Source organism: Anser brachyrhynchus (genome assembly GCF_964034855.1).
Source record: "Anser brachyrhynchus genome assembly, chromosome: 2".
Taxonomy (NCBI): Eukaryota; Metazoa; Chordata; class Aves; order Anseriformes; family Anatidae; genus Anser; species Anser brachyrhynchus.
Window position 1 is genome coordinate 2,209,647 of NC_137695.1, and position 7,892 is coordinate 2,217,538.

A 7,892-nucleotide genomic window follows, 5' to 3' on the forward strand; every position below is an offset into this window, starting at 1 on the left:
CTGTCTGGTGGTCCTGAGGCCACTGGCACAGAGCAGCCTACAGCCGTGCAGCTGAGTTCTACTCACCTGAAACAGGATATCCTCATGTACCGCATATTAGGAACAGTCCTTGGCTTGTGCAGACCTCAAAACAGGGCCAAGCGTTTTCTGGAAAGATGCTAATTGGCATTGGCCAAGGACAAAAGAAATTAACTGTATGGATGACAGAATTCATGCTCTCAGGGAAGATTCTTGATACTCTTTAGCTTAGTAGTAGAGATGTAAACAAAACTTCGGTATTGCCAGTTTGGAAGGAAGGGAAATTACTTTGTTTATTTTTTTTTAGAAGTTTCAAGTGTTTCTGTACAGTAAGGGTTAGTTTCTTGGCTAGCTTTTTAATGAAGTATGTCACTCAGAACAAATCCAGCTCTTTAGGACTCTACATGAGCAACTTCTAGAGTTCACTTGCTGCCTATATGACCATGCCAAAATCCTGCTTTGAAGCTTCTCATGTCCTCATTTAGCCTGAAGAAAAGAAGGCTGAGGGAAGACCCTGTTGTGGCCTTTTAATGTCTAAAGAGGGCTTAAAAGAAAGATGGAGAAAGACTTTTTTTCAGGGCAGGTAGTGACAGGACAAGGGGTAGCAGTTTTAAACTAAAAGAGGGTAGATTTATTTTGGATATAAGGAAGAATTTTTTTACGGTCAGGGTGGTGAGACACTGCAACGGGCTGCTGAAAGAAGTTCTGTATGCCCAGTCATTGAAAGTGTTCAAGGTCAGCTTGGAGAGAGCTTTGAGCAACCTGATTTAGTGAAAGATGTTCCTGCCTGTGGCAGGGAGTTGGACCAGCTGATCCTTAATCCATCCCAAACCCTGATATGCTTTATGATTATATGATTATGCACCTACCTGCAGGGGGACACCATGATGAAGAGTGACCACAGCTGAGGGCCTGGAGTGGTGATGCCAGCTGGGTTAGGTGAAGGGTGGGCATATAGGGAACGGTGATTCTGAAAGAACCTGCCCAGGAGCTTTCAAAGAATTGGCGATGCCTTCAGTCTCCTCAGAGGATGCCCTGGAAAAGCTGACCCAGGTAGGGAAGACTTTTACCTTTGTCAGGGGAGTCAAAAACACAGAAAATGTACAAAGTGCAGTAACATAGGACGTACATGTATTTGTACCCATACATTTATGTTTCTGAATACACCTTTTTGGTTACAGGTCTAGCTAGTGGAGTGTTCAGCTCTGACTCGTGGGTTTTCACTTCTTAACTTTGGCAACACAAGGCACCCCAAACCAGCCTTTAACAGGTGGTGATGATGAGGATTGGGAAATGATTCAGCAAGAACACAATATTTATGGCTATAAAGGCAAATTGACTTCTGGGAAGCAGGAGAATGTGAGTTATTTTTAGGAAAGAAAGGACAATGAGGTCTTGTCTACACTGTGAATTTTCCCCAGCTCTCAAGCTGGCCTGGAAGATGTCTGAAATCACTGTGTAAACAAATCCCCAGCAGCCAGAATCAATGATGCCACCCCTTCAGCTTTAACCAGATTTTGGAGGGTTTCTCTGCTCTGTTTACCAACAGGTCTGCATCCCTGAGTTGTGATGCATTGTTCCTCACAGTCTCACAAAACAAGGCAGAACTCTTTCTTCCCCCTCTATAGAGCAAATGATCAGAGCACAGCAAGGAAAAAAGTATTATCTAAGCCCCAGCGTGAAGCATGTGACAGAAAGAGTTTTTATCCCAAGATTGGAGCTAAACCTCTAACCATTGCACAGCTTTTTTCTAACTGTGCTTCAGGTCTTTCAACGTGCACTTAAATTTAGGGAGGGTGGATCACCTGTATAAAGAAGATGTTGTTATTTGTCTCCACACAGAAGAAGACTGGGTAGATTTCAAGTCAATTTTTAAGTCTTTTTTTTTTTTTTTCATATAAGTTAATGTTTATTTTGGAAGAACAAGGCCTTGAAATATGGAGATATGGAGTAAGGAGCTCTGCAAACAGAAAGTCCTAGGAAATATGGATGTCTCCATACATACATATATTAATTATCTAAACCAATCTCATGAATTCTAGTCTGAACTGGCAACCTGACACATCTCGTGTGTCCAGAACGGCCACCTTTCTACTCAAGAGGTCATCTAGTTCCATGCCCTCACTCCAGTATTAATCAACTCCATCTAAACCAACCATGATTTGCATCTAGCATGTTTTTAAAATCCTAAAGTGAAGGAGGTTTCAATTGCTCATTACTCTTGTTCAGAGTCTGTTCTGTTATCTGCCCTAAAGGTCTCTATCTATAACTAAGTTCAATTTTACGTATTTTGACCACAGTGGACCAGCAAAGCACAGTATTTCTTTGATCTATTTAGTGATCTTTAATACTTTTGAAAAATATTTCCAGGCTTTTACTTGGCCTTCTCTACAATAAAAGCTTTGTTTCATTTTCCTTTGTAGGCCGTTATTTCCACGTCTCTGATGCTTCTCCTCATCTCTGGACTAATTTGACCTTCTCTACTGACTCCAAACACAGTGTAGGACATATCAATCTTCCCAGATATTCACAGTAATGTTTTCTGCATTTCAGCATTCCTTAAACCTCTGCCCATCATTTTTTGTATTTTCCTCTCCTGTACAACAAAGGACTTGCATTCAGCCACTACTTTGCTATTCAGAAATTTTTGACTGTTGAAACAGCATTTGGAAAGCTGTGTTTAAGTTGAAGAGAAGTAAAAGAAACAAACGAAAAAGGGGGTTAATTTTCTCTAAATCCTCTTTAGTCCCTCAGCTATTAGCTTTCTGTGCCTCTTAAGTCCTTCTCTTAAAGTCCTCAGATTGAACTGCTGCTTATGTGCTAAGTAAGTAGAATGAAATGGACTCTTCTTTCTGTTTGTCTCTTTCCAGTACATAACAGGATAAAATATTCAGTTTGTGGAATTTGTCTGAAAAGATTTGGCAGCCTTCTGAGATTTTTTTGGCCAGTAGGACAATCTGATTTGGCAAACTAGCTAAGAAGTTGCTGAAAGAATTAAACCGTATTATTGGATCAGATGTGATATGACTGTTTTGCTAGAACTTTGTTTTGGAGGTCTCATTTCCACTGGGGTATTTTTCAGATTATACAGGCTAGGTAGTTTTATTATGCATGTACAATTAAAAGGTCCTCAGATCCCCCCCAGCAAAGAACATGTTACTCTGAAATAAACATAGCATAATTTTCAAGCATTCATTTTCTTTCTTTGACTTTTTCATTCAATGCATAAGTTATTAGATGTGTAAATCACAAAGCCTAAATCCTATTGCAAATTTACAGTTTATTTTATGGGTAAAATCCAAACAGCAGGTCAGTGCTTACATAAGTTGCAAATCCTTTATGCTTGCCAGATCTTGTAGTTGGTTGAGTTTTTCAAGTCTGCAAGCGAGGATTGAGGTCTGAAAGGCTCATATCAGATACTTTACTTATTCCTTTGCTGTGAACAATTAATTGGTAGCCATTGAGGATTTTCTATAAGGAATGCATCCCTCAAATCGCATTCAGTCTTGCAAGGGTCCTAACTGGAAACAATCAAAGAAAAAACAGAAACAAACAAATAAACAAACAAGCAAACAAACAAGCAAAATCAAAAAAAAAAAAGCTTACTCTGGCAAATGTAGAGCATCAGTAATGGCTTGATATTGGACAATGAGGTCCCAGTTTTGAGACTTTTGCAGTGAGCAGGGGGACAGTGACTTCTCGAGGAAAATCTGAAGTTCACCTTCTGAAAACTTGGTCTAGTTACTTGAGATTTATCCTGTTGTCTTTGGTAAATGCAGGAGCTCTCATGCACAAGCTAAATGCTCAGGTCAGCTGTCTCAGACAATATTCGTCTTCTGTTAAGTCAGGTCTGAACCAGCCAAGGAGAGAAAAAGCTACCTTTTATTCTAGCATGTCTCCACCATATTCAGCCTTGGCTTCTATTCAGTCCTTGAGCTAATGCTTCATCTTTAATTAACATCTAGCTATCATATGTGCCAGAATTATGTAAGGACATATATTCATGGAAAACCCAGTGTTATTATATGTCTTTTTCACTAGGTAGCCTGTTTAATTAGATTTACCTGGAAATATATATAAAGACCACCTTGAATAGGTTGGTATTAACTCAGATGTGTCACCAATCCAGTCTTCCATTCACTAACCACCTTGTTTGTCTTTTGGCATATTTACTTTTTTTTTCTTTTCTTTGAACTATGCAGCCCATATTTAGCTTCCTTATAAACTGCCTCACCATTTCATATCTCTAGAAATGAGAAGAGTGAAACGTTGCCCACATTCTACACTGTTTTAACTGCCTCCCAAATGCTGGGTGTAAAACCAAACCTTAATAATGCACAGTCTTGGCAACACCAGGGCAATAGCCCTGGTTAGTCTCAGTGACATGGTAAATATCCCAGCAGAACAGCTTCCAAGTGTCCTCTTCCTGCAGATCTAGTGCACTGCACCATGCCATGAGTGCTGGTAAGCCAAAATATTGACCACCTTTGCACATCTTCTCTGAATTCCCTACAGCTATCTGTCTTTGCTGCCTGGGGATTGTGCCTGTGGCTGGTGCCCAAAACCTCAGCTGAAATCTGTGTGCAAGAGGGGGAACACAACAGTTTATTCAAGCTCCATTGTCCCCACCATCTTCCTTGTGTCTTTCACATCAAGGTAAAAAGAGTCTCATCAGTTTTCTTCTTTATAACAAAGCAAATAATATTCTGAAAGTTTGAGCAATGCCTTTCAATACAGGAACAGCTCCAGAAATGTCCTACAAAAGCCATTTTTCTAATAGAGAAGGCTGCTACCTGACTGTTCTGTAACAATCAAGGAAATTCATGAGTCCCTATTTCCCCCTAGAAGACATGAAGTCTCAGGATCCCCTAATAAATTTCTTTCCAATCAGGCCTGAAGAAATCATTACATTGTAATAGCTTCCTATCTACTCTCTAAAAGCAACACACTGCTGTAGAGAAGATATATATTTGTTTGTATTTCTTTCTGTTTAGAAAACAAAACAAAAAAAAGAATGAATTTTTAAACAAACCTGAGTACCTTGCTTTATCTCAAGGATCTGTTTTATTTGGTGACTCTGTGCCACAGTTGATTGTCTCAGGATGCTATCACTGCTCTATGAGAATCAATTTTATGAGCATCAGAAGTCACCCACTGTGTGGATCTCACAGGACTTTGGGTATAGGGCAGCTCTTGAACACACAACTGAGTGAAGTTTGAAAATTAAACCCAGGACATTTTTCTGAAGAAAGGAAAAGGAGGAGTAAAAAGCAGGGCCACTGATTTATGCGTGGCAAATGTTCATAGCATGGACAACCAGCTCCCTGATAGGTGATGGGGAACCTGGACAGATCCGAGGAAACTTTAGAACTGTTGTTACATTGCTTTACTGGAAATGGCATAGTTTTACAGGGCATTGCACAAAACACAATTTTTTTAAAAATTTTTACTTTATTTTTTTTTCTCAGAGAGTCAAGGAACTCCATGTCTAATGAACTCACAAAAGAAGACAGCTCCACGTATATGGGGCCCCTCATCATGTCCAACTTCCGTCATAAGTTGCTGGAACTGTTAACGTTTACTGTGCTTATAACTCAACAACACCAGGAGACTGGCCAAACATTGTTCTAATACCACCTATATTTCTAAATTATCATTTTTATTACTATTATTATATTTTTCAGCTCAGTCTCTAGCATGGTTTTGGCCCAGGTTAGCTAATATCTTCCAAAACAATTCCTGGGTATTGTTCAGGCATTATCACAAGCCAGGAATCTTTCCAACTGCGCAATTTGGATGCAGCCGGACTGTTTCAGATTTCAGCTGTGTGGATGTATGCCCTGGTGGGCAGGTGGCTGCTGGGTCAAGGAATGGGTGCTGGCTCTCTTCTTTACCAATGTAGGTGTCTCCTGAGTGCAGTGAGAACAGGGTTTGTGCCCAGACTTGACAAATGTCCATCCCAAGTTGGACTGTGCTTAGTTATGTTATGGTCTGCGAGAGCCATTCTGCTGGATGTGTACATCCATGCTTCCGTGCTTCTACTATTACCATATGTCTGGGTTTTTCTTTTTTTTTTCCTTTTTTCTTTTTTTTTGGGAAATTTTTCCATGTATATGTCAGGCTGCTATCTCCTTCCTTGGATCACTTGACTTCTTTGCCCTTTTCCAGCTGTCTGGCCTAGTGTACTCCATTGATTTAGAAGACGAAGCTGCAGCTCTGCCCTCTCTAGCTTTGAATTTTTAGATATTTTCCTATTGCTGTTCATCTGTGTGGGAGGTTCCTCTCTACCCTGACCCTACACAGCTCTGTCTCACCAGGTGTCCCTTCTCCATTATACACACCTCAGGAAGGAGACAGGTTAAGATAACTGGGATCCCAAACAAGATTTTGAAGTGGATACCCTCAAGTGTATAAATGAAGGACAACTATAACTCTTTAGAAAAGCCCAAAACCTCTTTATTTCCTTCCTTGGTCCCATCATACCCTTTCTCAGCAAACCAGGCTCAGTCTCATGCTCCTCCCCCATTCACCAGCTCCGCAGTCCCATGAAACCAAAGCACTGCCTCCCTCTCCATGCCATCCCCCTCTCTGTGTTTTCAGGTGCTCAGTCCAGCACAGCCACCACAAGCTGCTGATTTCTCTTGGGGAGGGGGGCCTGGATGGGTCTCATCTCAGGGCTCCCAAATGACAGGGCCCCTGAATGTTGCTTATACCTAAAGCAAGTTGTGGCCCAGGTCCTGATGGTCCAGGGAAGCCTTTTTGGAAGGGAGCTTGTTTCCAGGCTATGTTCCACATCTTCCTTTGGAAATCTGTATTCACAGCCTCCCCATCCAGCTCATTTCCTCACAGACAGTTCTTAATAAAAAACAGCATGGGCTGAAAAAGACCATTCCAGCAAAGAGGTCAACTTGCCTCTGTCCCTGCAGTGTTCGTGCTGCCTTGCACCCATTCCTTCCTCTCCTATCCCTTGGAGTTCAGAGGCTATGGAGCCTGAAGCTTGCTTATCCAACTCACAACTGCTCATGCTCGGGGAAGAAGGGATTTCAGAAGGACCTGGTACTCCTCATGAAGCGTTTGCTGTTGGCTGATGGTCTGTGCTCCCCAGGAGAGAGGTTTCCCAGTGGCAATGCTACAGACAGCATCTCCCTGGGTTCTGTCCTTCCCACCCAGTGGGTCAGCTCAGCCCAGCTTTCCGTGCCTCTAAGGCAGAAAATGAAAAGGGGAAATGTGTGTTAAGCCCTTTCATTAACAACCAGAAAAGCCCAACACAAGTGACCCTCAGTGAACATCCCCCCCTTCCTTGTCCAAGTATCTGCTGCCCCCAGCCACTTGCCCCTGACGGCGCATTCCAGCCAGGACGGGGCTCGTGCCCTACACAGCAGTTCTGTCCCTCTCCCAGCTCAGCCACTCATCGGACAGAAAGCCATAGAAATGAAATGATTACTCTCTATTTCTATACACATGGGGCATTGATCCTAGGGTCTGTTTTATGGGCTGGGGAGGGGGGAAACGGGATGGGGACAGGGTGGGGGAGAGCAGGAGCGTGTTTCATTTATAAAATCAAGCCCTGTTCTAGTGAAAATTGAAGTTCCTGTTTCTTTCCCTCTGTATTAGACTCCCTGTCGTCTTACAGGAAGTCTTAATAAAGTCTCCAGGGAAGTTTAAAATGAATTTTAAAAAATCATAATCCCCATATGGAAGCATTGGCATCAGTAAGATATACCACTGTGTGATAGCATGGAGCCAGGGAATATTTGAAGGCCTGTAAAATAAACTCGTTAAATCAGTATTCTGAATGTGCTGCCTATGGAGAAAGCCCCCTGTCAGCTACTTCCTATCTCTTGAGTGAAGAAAAAGATGTGCCTGGATTTTGG

General features: G+C 41.9%; 1 long non-coding RNA gene across 1 annotated transcript; it reads left to right on the top strand.

Annotated features, from left to right (window-relative positions):
* The first annotated feature begins 983 nt into the window (after positions 1-983).
* Positions 984-7,404, top strand: LOC308191214. Its single transcript, XR_013947806.1, has 3 exons — positions 984-1,071; positions 4,534-4,674; positions 5,487-7,404. It is a non-coding gene; the product is annotated as an uncharacterized lncRNA (long non-coding RNA).
* The last annotated feature ends 488 nt before the right edge of the window (positions 7,405-7,892 follow it).